This window comes from Cervus elaphus, chromosome 27 (assembly GCF_910594005.1).
Source record: "Cervus elaphus chromosome 27, mCerEla1.1, whole genome shotgun sequence".
NCBI classification, from domain to species: domain Eukaryota; kingdom Metazoa; phylum Chordata; class Mammalia; order Artiodactyla; family Cervidae; genus Cervus; species Cervus elaphus.
The window spans coordinates 50,499,188-50,523,399 of NC_057841.1; the positions used below are offsets into that span (position 1 = coordinate 50,499,188).

At 48.6% G+C, this 24,212-nt stretch overlaps 1 protein-coding gene across 2 annotated transcripts in view; it reads right to left on the reverse strand.

Annotated features, from left to right (window-relative positions):
• The window catches only part of ZBTB7C (zinc finger and BTB domain containing 7C), a 299,319-nt gene that overhangs the window by 145,877 nt on the left and 129,230 nt on the right, over window positions 1–24,212 (reverse strand). For both annotated transcript variants that reach the window (XM_043889523.1, XM_043889519.1), the window contains exon 2: window positions 10,022–10,083. The gene's annotated coding sequence lies outside the window, so the exon portion shown is untranslated. The remainder of the gene's footprint in view (window positions 1–10,021; window positions 10,084–24,212) is intronic.

Genomic DNA, 24,212 nt, shown 5'->3' on the forward strand with positions numbered 1-24,212 from the left:
GTCATGCATAGGACAGTGGTTGGATAAACTATGGTATGCATACACCGAGTACTATGCAGCTATAAAAAAGAATGAGGAAGACCTCTATGAATGGTATGTAGTGTTTTCCAGGAGACTGAATACATAAAGCAAAGTGTTTAAAAAGCATATATAATACACTATATTTTTGTGTAAAAAAGAAGGGAAAATTTCAAAACACATAAAAAGTGTTTATTTTTATAGAAAGAAATAGAAGTGTAAATATGAAACAATTAAGTTGACTTCCTACCGGGGGAGATGGGGTAGAAGGAACGCAGGAGAGAGTGTTTTCCTGGTATACCTTTTTGTGTGGTTTTGATTTTTGAAAGTATGTTAGTATCCAACCTATTTTTAAAAAAACAAAATTACATCAATAAGAATGGGAAGGGAAAGTCCCTAATTTTAATGAAAACTGAAAAAATAAATAAAATCTAACAGCAGAGATGGGTTGGAGTAAGCGGACAAGATTTGTTGACTGTATCAGGGTCAGTGAAACAATTCTGATGCTATTTTAGATTTAACACAGGATTAAGCGAGTGAGTGAATGTGTTGATGGTTTGGGGGAACCTGAGTTTTCACTGTGGAAGAAAGACATATAAGTCTGGAATGGGGTAAGACAAAAAGCAACCCTGTGGAGGCAGATTGGATTTGGAATTACTGCTGTGGACTCATAATGTCTCACAGATGAATATGTAAATACATATGCATGTCTATGTGCATATGTGTATACATGTATTATGAAATTTATGTTTATGTGTTATGCATACTTATATTTTCTAGTTCTATCCCTTAAAAGGGCCAAGAAGCAAAGACAATCAATAGCCGTGAGCACACTCAGAGCCCAGATCTTAGCCTCTAATACCATTCTCCACTAAAAGGAAGCAAGGCTTCTCAGAGAAATGATTGATTGCAGAGCTAGCACCAGGCAGGTATAAGATGAGCCTGGAACCTCTTGTTAGGCCAGAGAGCAAGAGCAAGAAAGTGCTCCATAATAGGACTGGTGACATATCAAAATATCATGGGAGTCAACTTAGAGGGGCTCCTCTACCAGTCGACTCTGGGGCAGCTTAATCCCCAAAATAGTTGAGTACAGTGAAAAATAATATTAATAAACTCTTAGAAAAACTGAAATTCACAAGACAGACAAATAAATACACTTTATTGCTTACAGTAGTAAATGTATACTGTTTGCAGCACAAATAAATTCTACTGTTATGGTAGAAAGCCAAGGGCCAACTGATAAATACGGAGGTAATGCTGAAGCTGGAAAAGCATTGATTTGCAGCAACCATCGTGTTAACAATGGGACCAGGCATGAGTCATCAATGGATACTACATCCATGAAGAATAGGGACTTGCACAATTGCAGTCTTCCTATAGACTGCATGCTAGTTTTAAGGAAGAAAAAACAATGATCCTCATATAGTGGCGAAATTGGCAATACCTTGACTGGCAGATCAAAATTAACATCACCAGTGGGGACTAGTGAGTGATTCCTGGTGTGATTGCCTGAGAAGAGCCCAAGGTAGTGCAGGCAGGCATCTGCCAAGAATGCATAACCTGAGTCTAATGACAAGGAAACATCAGACAAACCCAAAATGAGGAACATTTTATGGAAAGTAAGGGAGCATTGGTATTCTTTACACATCTCAAAGTTCTAAAAGACAAAGAAAGGCTGCAAAAATGTTCCAGATTAAAGGAGGCCTAAGAGACATAACAAAGCAACATCCAACCCTAGACAGGATCCTCAGTGGACAGGGTCGTGCCGTAAAGAGCATCATGAGCTTAACTGATGAAATCGAAACACAACAGGTAGGCTGGTAATTAGATAAAAGTATGCATTCATGTTCCATGCATTGATCAGCCATACTGTGATTATGCTAGAGGATACCCCTATCCCTAGAAAACACATACTGAAGTATTTAGGGGTAACACCCTCAAGTGGTTCAGACAAAATGTGTGTGTGTGTGAGAGAAAGAGAGAGAGAGATACAAGTGATACAGTTGATACAGTGAGAAAGCAAAGGTTATAAAGGGAATGGGGTAAGTTTCTAACAATAGATGGGTCTAGAATACAAAGATGTAAGGGTCTTATTTTCATTTTTTGCAGTTTCTCTTTAACTTGAAATTATTTCCTAATAAAATGATTTTAATTGGAAGTTCCAACACTGGATGACGTTCCCTTCTCTGCAGGTGCAGACCCTCCTCTGCCAGAAGACCCTGGGCAGGCAGCCAGACCAGGGGGCAGCTCAGAAATCAAGCATCTGGGTTCAGTGTGGCCTTGAGCAAGAGCCTCACATCTCTGTCTGTGCTCCCACCTCATGGGCTGTTGGACACCTGAAACGCTGTGCTGGCCAGGCTTCGCTCTCAGATTATGCTGGCTGGCCGTGGGAAGGGCAGGATCACCCTGAGCTCTGCGGGGAGCAAAGCTGAGAGCTGCCTGTGGCTCTGACAGCCATGGTGGGGGGATCGGAGGCTCTCGCAGGATTGTGACCCCAGACCGGCACTGTCCCAGGCGAGGCTTTGGCGGGCTGAGCCTCTGTGTCCTTTGCTCTGGCCCTGACCCCCACTTTTCTTCAGCTAGTGTCTCCTTCAGGGCCCACTCCTGGTGGCTTTCTTGCCAGAGCTCCTTCCGGTGAGGCATCAGACAGGGCATTTCAGCGTGGATTCAGCATGGCCCCAGCGCCCCTCTCCAGCAGAACCGCGGTGACAGCATGTTCTGGTGAAAAGAATGGCGGTCCCTGGAGAAGAGGCTGGGGACTTCCCTGGAGGCCCTGAAATCAACCCCAAGGCTCTAGACCCTGACAAGGATGCTGGGCCTCCCCTCTGCCCCCGGGATGTCACGAGGACAGAGGCGCTGTGCTGCTGTCCCCAGTTGCCCCTCTGGGCTCACTCTGCCCCTGGCACTGGGCTCTGCCCAGAGGCCGTGCCCCTACAGACTGCAGCAATGGCCGCTCGCCCTCTGACCCCTTCCTGCTGGCTCAGCTAACGGAGGCCCCAGAGGAGCCTGCGGGGAGGGAGAGAGGGAGGTTGGCTGTTCAATGCCTTGTCTCTCTGTCTTCAGGGGCCCCTCAGGTCTCGGCCCAGCGAGGTGGTCCCCTCCACAGCACCCTCGCGCCCCCAGCCCCTTCAGCCGCAGTGTCAATAGCCCCGGGGCACAGCACTGGGGCCTGGGGGTCCCCTATATCCTGCACAGGCCTTCGGACTCAACTCCCTTCAAATCGCTCACTTTGAGTTCACCTCCTGCTTCCCGCCAGCCCCTGCCTCCAGCAGACACCTGTGGAGGGAGGCCAGGCACCCCCCTGCCGCCGCCCCACCCGGAGACTGCCGTACATGTCTGCCCTCGAGGCCCACGCACCCGGCTCAGGGAGGGGACCCACCGCGAAGCCATTCCTGCTGCAGAACAAAAGCAAGGGCTGCCGCCCGAGCCCTCTTCTGAGGCTCAGGGCCTCCTGTTCAACTCTATTTCATCTTTTCATAAGTTACTGTTAACTGAGACGCATGACAAGAAGGGAATTAAAAGAGAGAAAAGTTGGTGGAGGAATGCCTTTTCTTTTTGGTTAAACCTTTTGTTATCCATTCTTTCGGAGCCTGATTCAACCAGAGGAACGTGTGGCAGAACCCGTTCTTCAAAATTAGTTCCAAGAGACAGGCAGGCTCTTTATTATTCATCCTATTAAAATCAAAATATTAGCTAATGCCTCTCATGCCATCAGAGTGGGCCTGGCGACGCCTCTGATGCATTGTTCTTCTTGAAAGTGAAGAAGGCCTTTCATGCCAAGGCCTCTGTCAAGTCCCTCTGGTCTCCTGCTCACACCAACGACAAACCCTGACGTGCCGGGTCTGAGACACTTGTGGGCCCGGGACGAAGGTCCAGGGCCAGATGGGCAAGGCTGCCTCTTCCTCGACCCCACCCAGCACTAGACACCAGCCCCCCTCGACCCCCTATGCCTCCTTGGAGCCTAGGGTGGCCTCAGTAGAGCAGGAACGCCCCTCCTGGTTGCAGGGGTGTGGTTTCCCAAATCCAGCACCAGAACTGATTTTTGTATGGGAGGGAGGAAAGTGATGATTCAGGGACCCTGAGGCTCAGAGCTCAGAACTGCTTTGCAAGCTTGCTTGGATTCCCCACTGCAAGCTTCATCTCTGGAAGAAGGACCACAATGCCAAGGAATTCCTTGAATCTCACAGGAACACACAAGTCTGGATTTCAGCACTCCGAGCTCTAGAGTCACTGAGAGGTATCATGGTGGTGGTGTTAATCGGGCCCTGAGGAAGACAGTGAGAGTCTTCGCTCAGTGGAGGCTCATTATCCTTGAGAACCATGGGTGAAACCAGAGCCCCCAGCTGATAAGAGTTGGCTCAGCAGAGTCTGTGCCTGTTGACCTGGATGGATGAATATAGTTCCCTTGGGGGTCCTCCAAGCTGACTGGGGAGTGAGGGAGGCTACACAGACCCAGTAAGGGGCTGCCAAGGGACAGAGAAAGCCGAGATTCCTGGAGGCTGAGTGAACCAAAGAAGGCTTCCTGGAGGAGCTGGGCTTTGACAGATGGCTAAGGACTGGAAAGGAGAGAGGAGAGGGAAGGGCAAGGAGAACTGTGAGTGAAAAGCTCATAGGTGGGGGTGGGAGTGAGATGAGATGGGAAATGGTCAGAGATAAGGCTGGAAGGATCTTGACTGCAAGTAAAAGGAGGAATCCTTTCTTTCTCCCTTTTGTTTCCTTGAGTCATCCTAAATTCATTATTAATCTCCCAAGACCTATCTTGTTGATAAATGTTGATTTCCCTTGCACACCTGTTCATATTTCTGATGGAAATGTATTATAAAATCACTCCATTCAGCTGGTGATTACCATGGTAATCAGGAACGCTCACCGGCAGGCCAGCACTCCTCTTGAAAATAAGATTCTGAAGATATGGGCTTTCATTTCACTTACGATGTGCCTGGGGAGAGAGGGAGTGAAGCAGGAGTGGGGTGGGGTGTAGGGGGATGGTTCCCTCTTCTGGGGAAGTCTTGGCAGACAGCACAGCCCCCAGGGCCTGGGAGGGCTCTGCAGGAAGATGGAGGGGTGGACCAGACTGGAACAAGTCAATGGGGGCAGGTCCCGCATATGCTGGTGGTCTTCTGTGCGCTTGCAGCTGGGGACAGCTTGACCGGATCCCAAGCCAAAAGAGGATGTGAGTTATCAGGGCCCAAGATCAGGAACCTTGGCTAGAATTCCATTGTGTCCCATTTCTGCCACAAGAACCACCTCTATGCCTCCTGGGATATCATGAAGATGTCATCATCATCACTATTATTATTATTTCTCCCTATCACAGGATGCTAGTTGTTTAAGGTTTGGTAAAAGCCCCACAGGTTTGAAGTGTATTATTTAGTCCTGTTTTAAGTTTTCAAGAGCTCCAACCAGACTGCTTGGCTTTAAATCCCTGATCCATCACTGACTGACTGTGTGTGTGACCCTGGGCAAGTTACTGAACCTCTCTGCATCTCCTCACCTGTAAAAGGCAGTCTTTAATGTGTAAGAGTGTTGGGAGGGTTAAGTGAGTTAATACATGTAAAATGTTAGAATACATCTGTCACAGAATAAGCCCTCAAAAATGCCCAAGAGATAGCAGAGCTGCACCTCTCAGTGAACAGGGAACAGGGCCACTTAGAACAGGCAATGCCCTGGACTCTGCACACACATCGCCTTGCCTCCTTCTCCTGACACCTCCATGTAACCCTGTCTGAATGGGAGACAGCCCAGAACCCCAAAGCCCCAACTGCATGGTGACAGTGGTGGGTCTGGGCTGGAACCCAGACCCCCTGCCTCCTTGCCTAAGGCTCTTCCATTTTTCTTCCTAAAGATGTTGGTTTGCTGACCTCTGCTTGTTCACCCCAAACTAAGACCCAATTACCCCCTTACTCTGACTGCAGTCCTGGGACTCTCAGGTCAGTGAACATAGGATTCTACAACAGTCATATCCCCAAAGTCTACATCCTAAATCATCTACAGCTTTCAGGCACTCCTTCCATTGCCCGTTCGTGTTAGTGAAAGTGAAAGTGTTAGTCGCTCAGTCGTGTCCGACTCTTTGCAACCCCCATGGACTGTAGCCTGCCAAGCCCGCCAGGCTTCTCCATCCATGGGATTTTCTAGGCAAGAATACTGGAGTGGGTTGCCATTTCCTTCTCCAGGGGGTCTTCCCAACCCGGGGATCAAACCCGAGTATCCTGCATTGCAGGCAGACTCTTTACCATCTGAGCTACCAGGGAAGCCACATGCGTTAGATGTTGCCTAATGAAACACCACCACCATAATCATGGTAGCAGTTGCATTTATTGCTTTCCCAGTTCTAGGCACCACAGTACCTTCTCTGTTACTATAATAATAATTGTCATTAATGGAATTACTTTACACCAGACATCACATAACCCACATCAGTCCAGGAGCTGTGGCCCCTGCCTCACAGAACACCACCCCCAACCCCCAGCAGTTGCTGACAGGCCATTATTCTGGGTCCTGCTAACTCTGTGCAGTGATAAGGAAACTCCACCAATTTGATGCTTTATCTGGTTGCAGGTTGAGGAAAGATATTATTTCAATCAAGATAATGATTCTATTTCTTGGACGGAAATGAGATTTTTTTTTTTTTCATTGACTTGTGGGAGTGTCACCAAAACCTGTCTTGGGGCTTGAACAGGTCAGATACAAGTTGGTGGATTTTCTTGTGACCCAAGAGAGAGTGTAAACACAACAGAGAGCAGGAAAGAGGAAAACACACATGCCAGGCCTACGAGGCCACAAAGGAAGTTCCATTTGGACATTTATAGGCATGTGGGACAAAAATTCAGAAGGTAACTGTGCAGTGTGAGCCCGACAGCCTGCATTTCACACGAGGTAAATGACCTCTAAGGAAATAAGGATAACGAAGCCATGGAGACCAGACACAGCTATGACAGCAACTTAAAAGTCTTCTAAACCTGCCCGTCATGAAGGATAGACTTCCTTCGTGACTTTGCTGAGAGATGACCCAGCTGCTCTTTCAACATCTCCTCCAACAGGGAGCTCACCAACAATGGAGCCTATGCTATCACTGACCCACTCCTATGTTGAGGAAAGTGTCTCCAGATTACATATTAGTAGTAAAGTCAATTCATAAAAGGAAACCACAGTGAGAACTCACAAGGCGCTGACACTGCAGCAGACCTAAACACATTTAGGAAACAATACACATTTCAGTAAGTCATCAAATGATACGCAAATAACATAAGGTGATAAATGCAACAATTTGAATGAGTGAATTTCGTGAAAGTTGACATTATTTAAAATATTTGGGAATTTCAAGGGCTGTAACACAGCATCTCAAGCTCTTTATTGGTGATCTGCTTTAATGAGGAAATAACAATTTTCAATTCTTATATCAATTGTTTATATAGTAACTCTAAGGAGTTTGGAAATGTTTATAAAGGCTTTGCATCTTTCGAACATTTCACTGAGAACTGACTTGATGAAATGCTCTCTCTCCAAATAAAAGGTACATCTCAGCTCAACCGATTCTGGAACAGACGCAGTTCTGCTGATTCTTAAGGACCAAGTGGGTGGTGTCTTACTATACTGCAATCGGACTGATCAAAACTTTGAAATCTAAACTGCACCACTGTTGGTGTATATAGACTGTCATCAGAAAGTAACCCAAAATCTGGGTAATATTAGTTGTCAACAGAGGAGGAGTCAGGCTGCTTGGGACAGAGGTGGGAAGGAGATTTTTCACAGCATACTTTTTGATACTTTTGCATTTAGGGCCATGGAACTGTATTACCTATTAAGAATAAAATTATAGTTTAAAAAAGCACATAGTTATTTCAGTGAAGACAGACTTTGACACCATTGATTTCTATTTTAATATTGATACTCTTAAAATGCAATGAAAATTACTGCCAGGTCAGGTGAAGATTACATTTGGCTATCTTCACAGCACTGATGCTCATGGCAGGGTAATAAATGTGACCAATGCCCCACTCAGACCTCTCTTTTCCCGCTGGGCACCCAATCAAGAAGAGGCTTGCTCTGATACACCTTTGCTCAGCTCCTCCTTCCTGACTCTGCCTCTTTTCCTGCCTCCCTTACAAGCTTTCCCTAACGCTCTCTTTTGCTACATCACATGTGCCTGAATCCTTGTCTCAGGTTCTGCTTCTAGAGAACCCAACCTAAGTCAATCAAATGCAGCCTTCCTGTATCTTTCCAGAGGCTTGCCCCTGGTGGTAGAAGCATACATGAGCCTTCCTCTTTGAGAGCAGAACCATAACCAATTTCCTGCCCAGTCAAAATCACCAGTCTGATACCATACATCCCATGAAAGGCAGCATAGCAAAACGGTGACCATTTGGAACAGAGTTCCCACAGCTAGACCTGGTAAGACTGCACAACTCTCTTCCCCAGGACGAATGAGCAGGAGGTATACAGCAGTGTGCAGTGGAAAGTCATTATGAATCTCGGCTCTACCTGCTGAGCAATCTTGAATGAAATACTGAACCACTTCGAGCCTCGATTTCCTCATCTGCAGAATGGCACTGCCTGACAGAGCCTTTGTGAGGCTCAGATGAGGCAGTGCCGTCAAGCGTGCTGCAAATTGGCAACGCTACATAAATACTGGTTGTTCTTGACATTCAGAGCAAGCAAGTATCCTCTGCTTGCTTGGATGAAATAATTAAATTAACCTTTGTTAAATAAATACACCCCAGCTGCTCCTCACCCTGGGCATAGTACCTGGAGCTCCCTGCATGAGAAGCAGCTCCAGGAAAAAGCAAGTGGACATGGGGGACACTGTCCTGGTGACTGTCCACCTGCAGCTTTGGGTGTGTCCCCATCATGGTCTCATGACCCTCAGTTGCAGTTGTCTGGAGAAGGTTGAATCTCTCTCTCTCTCTCTCACTGAGATACAAGGAGTATCCCCAATGTGAATTTCCTGTAATCTACCCAGTGTCTATGTTAATCTTGAATACAACTTTGAACTTGTTGAAAAACCCATATAGTCTTTTCCACGTAACGAGTCATAAACTGGCAGAAACTTAATTTTACTTACATAGATCAGGGATTCTTGCTATTCTGATTCTTTGTGGACCCTTCATGAAGACATTTCAAGCCCTATACCATCTGGCCCTGCCCAGTGTCACGAGCATCTCCTCCCCTCCCCATTAGACCCATGTCTATGACATCCTCCACATAGGCCATTGGGTGTTCCCATCCTGGGGCCTCATCCTTGTTCCTTTCTCCCTGGAACAGCCTCCCTCCTCCATCAGCCCAGCTCACGTCTCCCTTTTCCCAGGACGCCTTCCCTAACCACTCCCATCACCAGTATTTCTGCCTGTGCCATCCAGGCCAGAGCAGGATGCGTGCCCTTTCATAAAGTTCTTTCATGGTTTCATGGGCAGATGTCTTCTCTTCCCACACTGGACTGACAGTTCCTCCAAAACAGAGCCTGAACCTGCAGCTTCTCTTGTATTTCTCAGAGCCACCAGATAGTGCCAGGCGTCTGGCGAATTAATAATATTCCCAGATTGAGTAATGGACTGGGTCATATGATTGCTCTCAGTTTAACACACTGCTAAATGGCCTGTATGAGAATTTACTGTTTTAAATAATATCACCCTAGCAGCAAACTTGGAATTGTGCAAACTGTCCGTGGCCCCACAAACAGGGCAAAAAATTAAAAAAACAAAAAACCACGTCACCCTCATACCAAAGGAGTCCTGCTTTCCTCACACACCAATCGACCCCAGTGGAACTGCTCTCTATCATGAGCCAGTGGGCGCACCCTCCACCAAGGGCTGAGCCAGGGCTCAGACCATGAGCCTTCACAGACTTCCGTCCCTGGGTCCAGTCCCACCCAGCCAGAGGCACCTTCTGGAAGAACCAAAAGCCCGACTTCGTCCAGGTCACGTTCCCTTCCCCAAACGGGGAAACCCACCCACTTCCCAGGAACACTGTCAAACCACAGACCGAAGAAAGCAAAATTCAGACTCACAAGCGACCACGTCTTCTTCTTAAATTTCAGGCCAGCAGTTTCTGTGCAAACCTGCTCATTTCCTGCAAAGAGAAGAAAGGGATGGAGAAGCATATTAGCATCTGCTCTGGGTATCCTTCAGCAGTTTCCTGGCCGACCTCTGGCTTCTGCACCTTCTCTGCGTTCTCACTCCCAGCAGCACTCTCCCCTCCCAGGAACACTGCGTGCTAGTTGGGTGGCCGCCCCTGGCAAGATCCCCCCTCCTCCGGCCGAGGGTTCGGCCCACGTCGCCTCCCTCCCCCTCCCCGGCGCCATGCCAGTCTCAGATTGACCACTGCCTCCAATTCCCTGAAGGCGCTGGGCTTCTTCCCACTCGGAGTGAGGCCTCCTCTTCTGTAGCATGGGGTTGCCTAGCAACCCTGCGCGCTAGCTCGGAAGGCCCTCCTAAATTGGACCTCACAGCACAGGGCATCTCCTTGTACAGCTGCCTGAATCTTAACAATCTGGTTCTGAATAATAACACAATGGTAATTGCATGCATGGGCCCCAAACTACATTTAAATAATGTTCAAGAGCTGACACAAACCAACAAAGGCCAGAAAATGCATTTCGGAGGTTGACTGTAGGGCCAGGCAGGACATTCCGTGCGGGAGGGAGTTGACACCAAAGACTTGAGTTAATGACAATGCCAACCTGAACTGTGCGTTCTCCTGCCTTTCTGCCTGAGGATGTCACCACTTTAATGTGTTTTAGGTGAGTTTGGGATCTGTAGAGGCAATTAATGGCCAGCGGTAGTGATGCTTCAAGACAGCATGTCTTTTAGTTCTTCGGCAGCGTTCGGAGAGATTTTTGGAGGAGGTGGGGAGGACACAGGACCAGAAGGGAGCACTGTGCCTGTGTGATTTCCCGTGGCTTTTACGATCGTGGCTAAATCCATTTTAGAAGGTAGGAGAAAGAACTTACCCAGCAAGAGTGCAGAGCATCTGCTACCTCAGTGAGGGACAAGTTCAACACGACTGATGCGTTGCAGGATAAGAAGTGAAGGCAAAGAGGCCTTGACACTGGCTAGCGTGCAGACGGAAGCCGCTGAGTGTGGCGTGGGGAAAGGCCGCGTGCACGCAGAGTCCAGCCTGCAATCTGTGTCCCTGGCAGAGGGTAATGAAGAGCTCTGCTCAAGGCAGAAGAGTCTTCACACATGGGAAACAGCAATCTGACAATCTGTTCCTCATGGAGTGATAGCAGTGAGGGTCAGTTGATCACCCCTGATGATTTGAAAGCCCGAAGCATTTGCTTTTAAAAGCTCAAAATCGTCCTGCAAGGGACTTAGATACTCGCACACCCATGTTCATAGCAGCATCACTCACAATAGGCAGAAGATGGGAGAAACCCGAGAGTCCATTGGACGAATGGGTGAACAAAATGTGGTCCATGCATATGGCGGAATGTTACTCAGACTTAAAAAGGAAGCGAATTCTGATATATCCTACAACATGGATGAACTAGAGGACATTATAAGTGAAAATAAGACAAACGGACAAATGTATGATTTTACTCATATGGGTATCTGGGCTTCCCTGGTGGCTCAGACGGTAAAGAATCCGCCTGCAATGCGCGAGACCTGGGTTTGATCCCTGAGTTGGGAAGATCCCCCAGAGAAGGGAACAGCTACCCACTCTAGTATCCTTGCCTGGAGAATTCCATGGACAGAGGAGCCTGGCAGGCTACAGTCCATGGGGTCACAAAGAGTCAAACACGACTGAGCCAACTTTCACACTTCACTCACTGGGTAGTCAAATTCATAGAGACAGAAAGTAGAGTCGAGAGGTTACCAGGAACTGGGGTGAGGGGGGAATGGAAAGTTAAGTGTTTAATTTGGGGAAGATGAAGATGAAACCATACATTCTAGAGACGTACTGTAGCAATGGTTGCACGACAATGTGAATAAACAATGCCACTAACCTATACACTTAAAGATGGTTAATATGGTAAATGTTACGCATATTTTACCACACTTAAAAAAAATCATCCTGTAGTAACATAGCTTTTCTCACTCAAGGACAAACTGGGCTGTGTGACTCTGGGCCAGGGAACCCATGGCTTGCAAACATGGCGTTCATGCAGCATCATCACAGGTGGAGGTGTCTGAGCACAAGAAACAGGATCTCCTCGTGCCCACTTCGCAGAGTCCGAACCCCATCACCGCCCAGAGAGGGGACCCCTTCCACCCAGCCAGTCCCATTCACCAAACCCAGGACCAGCTTCCTCTCCCAGGCACATGGGCTCCTTCTCACCCCATGCTCCCTGCCCAGAAAGCCGTTTCCTGTGGCCTCCGCCAAACAGAATCCTACTCGTTCTAGTGGATCTAAGTCCTGCGAACATCACAAAGCCACAATCGAGCACTTGTTTGGGAATGATTCTGTATTCATGTTTGAAGGGTTTGTCTCTCCCCTAAATTCCCTGGAAGGACCTTTGGACCAGGATCGTCACTAACATGTTTTGAAAGCTCTGGGAGGGAAAACGGGCCGGGCCTCCTTTCCCAGGGAATCCGGGCACAGGTCCCTGCCTGGGGTGCAGAGCATACCAGCTGACTACAGAACCCTCGAGCTAGATACTCCAGGCGGGCAAGCGGGTCCCTCCAGCCATTTAGAGGTGTAACTCAATGTGTGCAATACACAATCGAACATTTACAGATTTTATTAATTTGGAAAGGTCATTAGAGCTAACAGCTTCTGTGAGTGAGAGTGAATAAATAGCATGGATAATTTTTTTTTCTGTATCCTGATTTTTTTTTTCTTGGAACGTGCGTTAAGCCTCAAAAAATAATGTCACAAGGGAAAAAAAAAAAAAAAGGAGAAACCATCCAGGCTTAGGACTTCCCTGGCAGTCCAGTGGTTAAGACTTCGCCTTCCAGTGCACGGGGTGCAGGTTCAACAGTGGCCAGAAAGCCAAACAGAAACCAGAAACAATACTGTAACAAATTCAGTTCAATAAAGACCTGAAAAAAATCCAGGCTTGTGAGACAAGAAGAGTCTGACGGGACCTCCTGACAAGCCTCGTTCCCTCTCTGAGCCTTCATGTTCTCCTCTGCTAGTTAAGGGAGTGATCACGAAGGTCTCTTCCCCCAATTATGGTCTGCAGTGAGAATGTGACGCTATCAACTTTCCAAGTTAATAGTTACCCATCCCTCACCCCATCCATCCTCCCAAATGTTGGGCACCCCTTCACCTCTGGAGAAATAAGGTTCAAGTTCATGGCCCCTCAGGCAACAAAAGGTCCCTAATGATTTCAGGTGCCTTCCCCGACCCTGACCTGGGGGCTCTCAAACCCAACAATCTGGCTGCCTTGCTCTCATTAAGGAACACTCCAGACTAATGACTTGTTTCCTCGAATCTCCAGGAAGGGCTGGAAACGGGCCAGAGGACATCATCACCCAGGCTCCGTCTCCCTAGCCCTTGGCTCCATGATCAGTCGGCACTGTCTGTCAAGGGCCAGACCTCTGCAGGGCGTGCATGCCTGGCTCTCCCCGAGGAGACACGGAACCAGAGGTCAAGGTGCCGAGGGGTCTGGCTCTAGCCCGCTGTCATGTGGAGAAACGCTTGGCCCTTGACCAGGCTGTGCAGTCCGACCTCCCTCCCTTTCTCCACGCTTATCCCTTCTTTTCTCCTCCCGGAGCGTATAGACACTGAGAAGGCGGCAGGCCCACATATGTCTGCAAACGTGTGGCCACAAACATCTAGGCCCCCTTCTCTGACTGCTCCTGGCTTTCAGAAGCAACAGGAAGACGAAGTGTGACTCGGAACTAGGAGACTAACAGCCTAATGCTCGTACTAACATTAGAGACCAGGGTTTGATCCCTGGGTCGGGAAGATTCCTTGGAGAAGGGAATGGCAATTCACTCCAATTCTTTCCTGGGAAATGCCATGGAGAGGATCCTGGTAGGCGACCATTCACGGGGTCGCAAAGAGTCGGACACGACTAACGCGAATATTAATATTAGCTAACACTTGTGTGATGCTTTATAATTAAAAAATGGCAGTCACGTACCTGTCTGGCAGGTTGGATAGAGTTAACTGTTTACTGAGCATTGGTGGTATCCCAGGGTCTTTGCTACCTGTGGGTATGCACACCAGAGAAGGTGTGGTCCCTGCCTGCAAACTCCCCCCATGACACTGTACAGCCAGGAAGATGGAAGCCCAGAGAAGCTGAGTGACCTTCTCAGAAGCATCCGGCTCACAAACATCCTTGCTCAAACCAAGTCCTAGGACTCAGAGCCTTTCCCAGGTGTTCCCTCAAGGCCTGCGAGTTTACTATGAAATCTCACCTGCATGATGTCAACCAGAAGGGACCAGGCAGAGGACTGCATGGTTTGGGGACCGTGAAAATCTAGGCCCAGAATGAAACAGTGCCTGTGGGTCAGGCCATGTTTGGCCCTGGACACCAGAGAAGGGGAAGCCCCAGACTGGGGACAGGTCAGAGCCTGCTGTGGACATGACCTTGGCCCCTTGTGGCCTTTCTGCTCATGGATAAACACCCTTGTTCTCCCTAGCACTTTTGTAGAGATGCTGCCTTTGAGAACTGACGCAAATTCATGAAATCTTTTTCCTTCTTTCTTTTTTTAAATCGGCACTAACCTCTCTCTACTAAGAACTGCCACAGCACTTACAATCAGCATGTGACAGAAAATTGGTGTTATTCTTCTCAGGGTCTCTAATGGCTTTTTGAAAAACATCAAATGTCCATGCTACAGGAACCCTATAAATCCCTCACTTTACAACCAGGATACCTGAGTCCAGAGAGGGCAAATGGCTCACCCCAGGTCACACCAAGGACAAGACCAGAAGCAGAACACAAGTCCCAGACCCCCAGCCTGGAGCCTGCACACACCCAGTGGGTGGTGGGAGGGTTCCCGTGCGTCCCGTGCACCCTGAGCCCCATAGCAGCCTCAGCAAGCACACGGGGCTGGGAGGGGGCTGTCTGACACTGGATGGCAGGCGGCGGACTCCAGCTTCCCCCCACCCCACCTTGGGAATGACTTTGAAGGACTGGCTCTACCTCACAGGGAAGGGTAGAGGCTGTGAGAGCTGCCCTCAGGGGACAGGGAGGTCATTAGTCTCTGCTGCAGGGCCTAGCAGCTCCCAGGAGGCCATAATGGTTTGGGGTTTAAAGCCAGACTGACCCTGCCATTGACCAGCTATGTGGCCTGGGACAAGTGACTTAACCTGTCTCTGCCTTAGATTTTTACCAGCAAAATGGGCAGAATAATGGCACTGACCTCCTACCTCCTGGGGCTGAAGCAGAGATGAAATGAGCAAGTGGGACCCACTTGGCATCAGGTGCGGCATCTATGTTCTCTGGTGAGGACGGTGAGACCAGCTTTTCCCTGGGAGGTCAGCCCCATTGGGGAATGCAGACTGTGTGCTCTCTGCTAAGTGCCAGCTCCCAGCTCGAGCCCAGCACATGCAGGAGAGCTGACTGAGCTCCCATAGGAAGTGCTACTGGGCTGGTGGTAGCCCAGCACCCGATGAGAAGACGCCTGGGGTGATGAGCTGACACTAGGGTGGGTCAGCTGAGGTCTATGGTGACAGAGAGGCAGGGGCTTCTCTTCCCAGGATCCTTTGGAGGCTGTGTTATGTGGGTTACAGTTTGCTTTTCTGCTAATATTAAAATTAACCACCCTGAGGTCATAAAATGGCACAGTCTGTCTGGTGTTTGTCTAGTCCTTACAGAATCAGACATGCTCTTCCCATAGGATCCGGCAAGCACATGCTTAAGTATTCACCCAAGGGAGTTGAAAACTTATGTCCACATAAAAATCTGCACACAGAAGTTTATGGCAGCTTCATTCCCAATTGCCAAAAGTGGAGGCCATCAAGATGTCATTCAGTGGGTGAATGGAGAAATAAACTGTGGTACATCCATGCAATGGAATATTACTCAGTGCTAAAAAGAAATGCGTTATCAAGTCATGAAGACATTGAGGAGTCTTACATGTATATTACTAAGTGAAAGAAGTCAATCTGAATGTGCTACATGCTATATGATTCCAACTATATGACCTTCTGGAAAAGGCAAAACTATGGAGATAAGAAAAAGACCAGTGGTTGCCAGAGGGAAGACAGTCCAGATGAAGAGGTGAACCACAGGGTGTTTTTAGGGCAGTGAAACCATTCTGTGTGACCTTGTAATGGTAGACACATGGTTTTATACATTTGTCAAAACCCGTAAAACTGTATAACGCAAAGAGTGAACTCTAGTGTAAACTATGGACTATAGTTAATAAACATATATCAATAGATTGACAGATGCACACTATCATATATAAAATAGATAAACAACACGGAATTACTATATAGCACAAGGAACTATATTCAATATCTTTTAATAAACTATAATGGAAAAGAATTAAAAAATATAGATATACACACATATACACATATACATATGTAAAACTGAATCACTTTGCTGCATACCTGAAGAAAACACAATATACTTCAATAAAAGAATAAACACAATAATGTATCAATATTGGTTCACCAGTTGTAACAAATGTACCACACTAATGCAAGATATTAATAGTGGGAGACACTTGGAGGGAGGGGAAGAAAAAGGGTATATGGGAACTTTATACTTTCTGCTCAATTTTTCTATAAACCTAAAACTGTTCTAAAAAAAATAGTCTATTAGTTAAAAAAAAAAAACAACCCCAAAACACAATACTTAGGGCCAGGTAGTACCCACCCCCATCACTGAGCCCCGCTGGGCCACCAGATGCCACGCTGGGGTCTTGGAGGAAGGTCCAGAGACCGGCACGGTCTTTCCAACTAGAAGTACAACCACGTCTGTCCAAAGTGCTAGAGACTGTTTGGGAAAGCCAAGAGGGCAGGCCAGCAGGAGCACCCCCCCCAACCCCCACCCCGGCAGCTGGTGAGGCAAACAGAGCCACGGACCCCAGCAACCGGGACACTTCTGCCTGCCAGGCAGTGACTCAGCCTCAACTCACTCTTTCTGAGCACGTGCGCTGGGCCAGGTTCATAGCCACTGCCCTCCAGAAGGGAGTCAAACAGAGATCCAGTCCATGCCCACAAGCCAGACTCCACCCAGCCTTTTTCTGTTCCTCCACCCCCAACAGCCGATATAGTAGGTGCTCGATAAACATTCCTTGAATTCAACAGTGATGACTTGCACGCCTCTTTATTTCCCCAAGAAAGGGAAGAATCTGATGGTAAGCCTCCCTTTCCTCCAGCAAACTCCTGAGTATTTGCTGAACGGAATGAACAGCAGCACCCCCCACACCTTGGGGGAGACCTTGCGTTTGGTCCAGAGGCCACTTTCTCAGCCCTGGGAGCACATTCAGAGGGGCTTCCCCGAGACAAACCTGCACATGCGATGTTGCTCAGCGTTGAGAGCCCACTCAACAAATGGACATTTCCCTGCTTTTCCCTGGAAGAGCTGAAAAATGTGTGTGTGTGTGTGTGTGTGTGGTCATTGCCAAGCAGCCTGCAAGGCAGTAGTGTGGCCCTTGGCCCTGGGGCCTGCATGCGGGCACCTCGGGGAAACCCATGAGCTGAGGTCCAGCCCGCAGGGCACCAGACCAGGTTGGTTTGCTCTGATTGAGAGAGAAGGAGAGAGAGGTGGGGGGACTGGGACGGGAAAGTGTGAGCTTGTCACTGGAGAACGGTGTCTTCCAAGGCAACCAAATCCTCTTCAGTCATTGCTTTGGGGGGTGATGGCCCCCTTGGAAGTCTGAACTTCTGTGACCTTGGCCTAGAACCCTAAAACAACCTGAGGAGGAGAAAGGGCTGAGCCCAGAGAGCCAAAGCCAAAGCTGGGAGCTTGGGCCTGGGATAGGGGAGGCGAGAGAGCCTGTCCAGGGAACAAAGGCCTAATCTCTCTGGTCAGGCTGCCCAGCCCCAGTCCGACTGCTCAGTCACACACGTTTTCTTTTTTGTCTGGCCTCAGGGAAGTGTTCCTGGGCTTGGGCAAATCTGAGCCAGGGCTGCCAGCAGATCCTGGCCTGAGGAAGCAGGGGAAGGTTGTCCAGACTCCCACCCCCAGGATCCCCCTGCCCACACTGCCAGGGTAAGAAGGAGACGGGGGCCCACTGAGGGGGTCCTTCCCAACGCTCTCTGGCTGGTGAGGCAGGATGGTGAAAGCTCAGCAGAACTTGAGTGGATGCAGGGGGGAAGATAGAGAATACTCGATGTTGTAATATTGAAAAACGGTTCAAATCTGGGGAAAAACGTTCTCTTTCTGTAACACAAGGAAGAAAGCGTGACAAAGCCTTCATGTCTGCAGGGCTCGTGAAGAAGGCATCTCAGCGCAGCAGAATCCCCGCAGGGGCCGAGGGGCAGAAGGGAGCCTCGTGGGTTTAATAAGAAGGTTCTCTGTGCCTGACTTCATTGGCTGATGGGGTCTGGAGAGGCGTGGGCTGCCCACTCTGCCTGTTGGCCTGGTTCTGCTGCCTCGTGGGGCTGGGATTTCGAGGCTGGTGTGGGCACGCGTGTGGGGAGGGGAGGAGGAGGGCCCTGGGAGCAAGGCTGCTTCGTCAGCCCCCGTGGGGACGGACTTTAGGCTGGCAAAGGCAGCATTCGGAGCTCCACACGGCGGAACCAGGAGGCGGGCCTGCTCTGTCTTCGGTGACCACTGGCTTCCCCTTGGTGGCTTTTCCTGCCTGTGTGGGTCTTGCCCTTGTCCTATTCCTGGTGCCCTGCATCCTATCACTCATGCTCCTCCCAGTATCCAAACCTACTTTCCAGGAAGTTCTATCTCACCTGGTGTCCAGTGTGATAGGAATAATTAATATCAGGCTTTCTCTGGTGGCTCAGACAGTAAAGAATCCACCTGCAATGCAGGAGGCCCAAGTTGGATGCCTGGGTCGGGAAGAACCCCTGGAGAAGGGAATGGCAACCCACTCCAGTATTCTTGCCTGGAGAATTCCATGGACAGAGGAGCCTGGCAGGCTACAGTCCATGGGGTCGCAAAGAGTTAGACACAGCTGAGCAACTAGCATGCTTTCTCCCAGAGAAAAAGATGCTTTCGGCCCCCTTTCAGATGGAAGAAAAAAACTGATTACCCCAGGAAAGGATTTACTTGGCTTTTTATTTTCAAACTCCACCATTTACTCTGCATCCCAATGATGTGAAAGACTCTGCCGGTGACATCCAATGCCCGTAGGATCCAGGCAGCGCGGGTGGTGTAACAGGTGTTTGGACACGGGACGGGTGACCCCCACAGCAGAAGGGGAGCCCCTGGTGAAGGCTGCCCCCAAAGCTGTCCCCTGCAGGCCCTGCTCCCCCGGGACTGCATCATTCCCCCCCAGCACAGACACTCCCTTTTATTGTCCAAACAAGGGCACTTTGAGAATGAAAGGGGACACTGTTAATAGCTACCGGGGGACAGTAGGCATAAAGTGGCTATCCCAGGCCAACCACGACGTGTCCCTCCAGCAGCGTCAACCAACCTCTGGGGCCTGGGAAAGCTGAGTCAGAACTCTTCCCTGGAAATCCCACCGCACGACTTAGAAAAAGATGTGTCCTCAACCACCCAGCTTCCCCTCCCAGGAGGCATCAGAAACCATCCCGACAGAGGCCCCCAGGCGCACCAGGACCACCGGAAGCACTACTTACATCTGTGTGAAGTATAAGAACCGTCCTGGCCACCCGCCCACCTGGAAGGCCCACCCTCCGATTTCCCCTCAGGTCCCCCAGCTCTCACCCCTGTAAGAAGTCTGCCCGGACACCCCACCTCCCGCCGCATTTTGTGCATCACCATCCCAGCTCCTCAGGCACTGGCCATCTTCCCCACCTGCTCAAGCGCTCTGAAGGGAGGTGCCATCATGTGTCATTCCTCTCCAGCCCCTCCCAGCCTTACTCCTCCCTGCCCCCACCCCAGTGCCTCGCTTACAGGAAGTCTCTGATTTAAAGGTTTTTTTAAAGAAACGGACTTGAACTGAACTGCAACTTTTTCTCGAGAACTGGGGACCCAGGGACGGACCCCAGTGTCCTACAGCCCTTCGGAAGTTCGTGGTTCTCCCACATCAATTGTTCAGGACAAATACTCCTGAATCTCTGTGTCCATTGTGGGGGCTTTACTGGTGAAATTTGTGCAGTCCTACAGGGTGGTGATTGTGAGGTGGGAGTGTCTGAAATAAAATCCAGAAAGGGTCTCAAGAAGAACTCCAATTTTATAGCTCAGGGGAGGCGTTGGGTTGAACCTGGGTGAGAACCTCTCCTCGGCACCTAAAATTGCCCCGCATCTTGGAAAGATGTGAAAGCAATCAAGGCTAAGTGCAGGAGGGTGGAACATGCAGTAAGCTCAGCGGGTAACCAGGGAGGGCTTCCTGGAGGCAGCAGACAGTAAGCAGAAGCTTGAAGGAAGGGGGGAAATATGAAGAATCAGGGCAAAAGGGCAGTCTAGAAAGAGAGACTCTTAGCAAACAGGCATCGGTGGGAGTGGTCAAGCATAACCAGGTGTGGCTGGAGAAGGAGGTGTGTGCAGAGAGGCTACAGTTGCAGCCTTGAGGGCAGATAAAGAACCCAGACGGCAGCTGCCTCTGAGCTTCAGTCTCACGTATGGAATCACCCTGCTCCCTGTTCTCTCAGGGTGGGGTGGGGGGGGATAGTTTGCGGAGAGTTCAGGGCAGGCTGGACCTACTACTGCTCAGGCCGCTGGGTAACAGCTGGGAGGCAGCAGAGGGGCTGATCCAGGTTGAAGCCATCCTCAGTTTTTTTTTTTTTCTTCTCTGCTTCTCCTTGGCTTCTCCCAATTCTGCCAGTTTTGGGAAACCCGGCCAACTAAGCATCTGCGGCTCATAAGTGTGATCTCGCCCTGCATACCAGCCTCTGAGTCAGAAGAGTGGGAGGGGTGTCCAGGAGATGAAGCCCACCACAAATAAGCTATGCAGGAAGCCTTCTTAGCTGAGATGATTAGTCAGTGAGCTGAAACATTTTAGCATCTTGCATGTTTGTGTATTCACTCACTGAACTTTGGATGTAAAGTCAAGATGTTTCTTTACCTTCACATCTCCTGGATGTAATTGTTCTGATTGTCTTTCTGGCATAAATCACACTTATTTCTAAGTATGGTTTTCTTAAATGGAACGAGAAGCTAAATACACTTGCAAAATAATCTGAGTGCAAAAGTCTCCCTCAATTTCATGACTATTTCCCCAACCTTTTCTAGTTGTTTCATCCACATCTAACTCAACAGCATTTTTTTATTAAATAAAATGAACTGGGTTTTTTGTTTTTTTTTTGAGTCTTTCCAAATTTTCAACCGACTTTTCATTGAAACAATTTCTTTTTTTTTTTTTTTTGCAATGGGATTTAATTGGTTTGTATAATACTTAATTAAATTGCATAATTACAATAGCAAGTTCCACCACTGGCATAAACAGGTTTGGGAAGTAAGCCAGCTGCCTCTAGGAAAGCATTCAGCTCAGCTGGTGGGAGCAGACATGGTGGACATTTTGGACAGCTGCCTTCCTGCCCCAAGTGTTCCTCCAGCTGTGGACATCAGTCAGAGGGATGGAGCGAGCTGATGAGTTTGGCAAGCTGGCTAACTTGAGTTGTAGGGAGTGTCCAGTACTCCCCTTCTCAGGACTCAGCCTAAGGTTAGCACTCCAGGGACTAAGGACTGGTGCTGTTCCCCCCCGCCAATCTTAGTCCTCACCTGGTTCTCTTTCTCCCACCTCCACACCTGTGCTGAGTGCCCCCCCACCTCCGGATACTTCTCCCCTCTTTCCCTCCCACACCCCAAATCTCCTCCCGCTGCAGCTGTCCAGGAAGGATTTGGCAAACTAAGGCCTTCTGCTTTAGCGACAGGCAATAGCCAAATGTAGCCCCCTCCCAACAGTCATGGGAACTTCTTACACAGAAATGAGTTTCTAATGACGTAATTTCCGGCATCTGTGGTAGGCTGGCTGGGAAGAGAGGTGAAGTCAGGGAACTGTCTGGGACTTGTCCTTCAATCACTCGAGGCTGAACTTTTTTATTGTGTCCAACTAAGTGACAGTAGTACAGACTTCCCTGAAGAATGGGGCTTTGGACTCACCTCTGTCTTTCATTTTTTCATGTTGCCACATCCCTTATATGGTGTGGGACGCCCCCTTTAACCTCCCTTATCAAGTCATTTTCTTTATGTCCAGTCTTCCCTATTTCATGAGTCACACAGAGCAAAAGTTAACATTTAACTTAAATGCCACCAAACCAACCAACCAACCTATCAAAAGAATTAGGAGGGACCTACATCTCACAAAGAGATATTGTCCAGAGGAACACATTTGTACTGGACACTTGCTACTCTGAGCCACCCATCATCCTTTCATCCTTCCTCTCAGCAGAAGAACACCAATTTCCTCCCAGATTACCACTTGCACCTCAAAGTCAATGTATTTCCAAGGTGGGTTATGGTTGGCTTAAGCCAATCAGCTCAGTTCAGCTCCCTGGCTATGGTGACTGGGACAAATTCTATCACATAAGATGCAGGACATGTTTCCTGGGGAGCTCTTGGGGAGAAGCTCCATCATCAGAGATATTGAAGGTACATGTAAGGGCTGGAGCTGCTGCAACCATTTTGCTACTATAAAAGAGTTCAGAGAATAGCACTGAGCTGCAGAAAAATGGAGCTGGAGATCTCATCAAACTATTCCTAAAGATCACTCTGTTTCTGAACTTTATACTTACCTAAGCCAATAAATTCCATTTTTGTTGTTGTTGTTTTACTTTAAAAATTTAGCACATATACAAGACTTGAAAAAGTAAAAGTAATAAAACCCAACAATGAAAAATAGCACTCCTGGCTACAGACCTCCCCACACTGATTTCCAATTCCCAGAGATAACCACTCTCAATTATTTAGCTATTTCTTATTGTCTTTTCTGGAGTAGGAACTGTCAACCCACTCCAGTATCCTTGCCTCGAAAATTCCATGGACAGAGGAGCCTGGAGGACTACAGTCCACAGGGTCGCAACGAGTCAGACATGACTGAGCACACATCACTGATCACTGATCTATGGTCTTCAGTGACATATTTCTAAATAACATGCTGTATTAGTCAGCATGTTACAACTTTCAAACATACCACAGAACACCATAGACCTGGGTGGTTTAAACAATACAAATGTATTTCCCATGGTCCTGGAGGCTAGGAAGTTCAAGGTCTAAGTGCCAACGAGTCTGGTTTCTGAGAGAGCCTGCTTCCTGGCTTGCAGATAACCATCGCCTCGCTGTATCTTCACACAGTCAAGAGTGAGTACTCTGGGGTCTCTTCTTATCAGGATGCTAATCAGGGCTCCACCATATGACCTCACTTAACCTTAGTTACTTCCTTACTCCAAACACTGGGTTAGGGATATAATATTTGAATTCTGGAGGGCCACAGTTCAGAGCACACACTATATATAACCACTTACAGAACTTCCATTTTTGGATATTATCTATTAGTGCCCCGGAAAGGAAGATGAGGTTTCCTATGCCCCCAATCCCACTTCCTCTAAACCCACATTCCTGTCCTCTCCATTCTCCCAACAGAGTGATGCCACCATCTTGGTTAAATCAATTGTCGGTGTTTACGCTATGATGACTGGACAGCCACTGCTCACGGATTAGCCACGTGATGTTCCTTTCTTCCCTGATATTTTCTCTAATATTAAAAATGGCTTTGTATGCACCTAACATTTATTTACAGGCTTCCCAGGTGGCTCAGTGGTAAAGAATCTGTCTGCCAATGCAGAAGCTGCAGGAGATGGTGGGTTTGATTCCTGGGTCGAGAAGATCCCTTGGAAAAGGAAATGGCAACCCACTCCAGTCTTCAGAGAACTCCATGGACCAAGGAACCTGGCAGGCTACAGTCCATGGGGTCTCAAAGAGTCAGACACGATTGAGCATACAATGCCTATTTACACACACACAGAACTGTTCAAATCCCTCTCCAAACAGTTGAGTGCAATCTGTCTGTTCCTTTTTGGTTTTTTCCAGGCGTGATCCCACCCAGAGCTCTCCATGCTCCAAGTCCAGCCTGGACCTGAGCCTTCTGCAGAGCTGTCACCTGGGACTTCTCACTCCTTGCTTCCTGAATCCCACACTGCATTAGTGTCCATTGCTGCTGCAACACATTACTGAAAACTAAGTGGCTTCAAACAACCCAGATGTACTGCCTTACAGTTCTGCAGGTCAGAAGTCTGAAATGGGTCTCGCTGGACTAAAGAAAGGT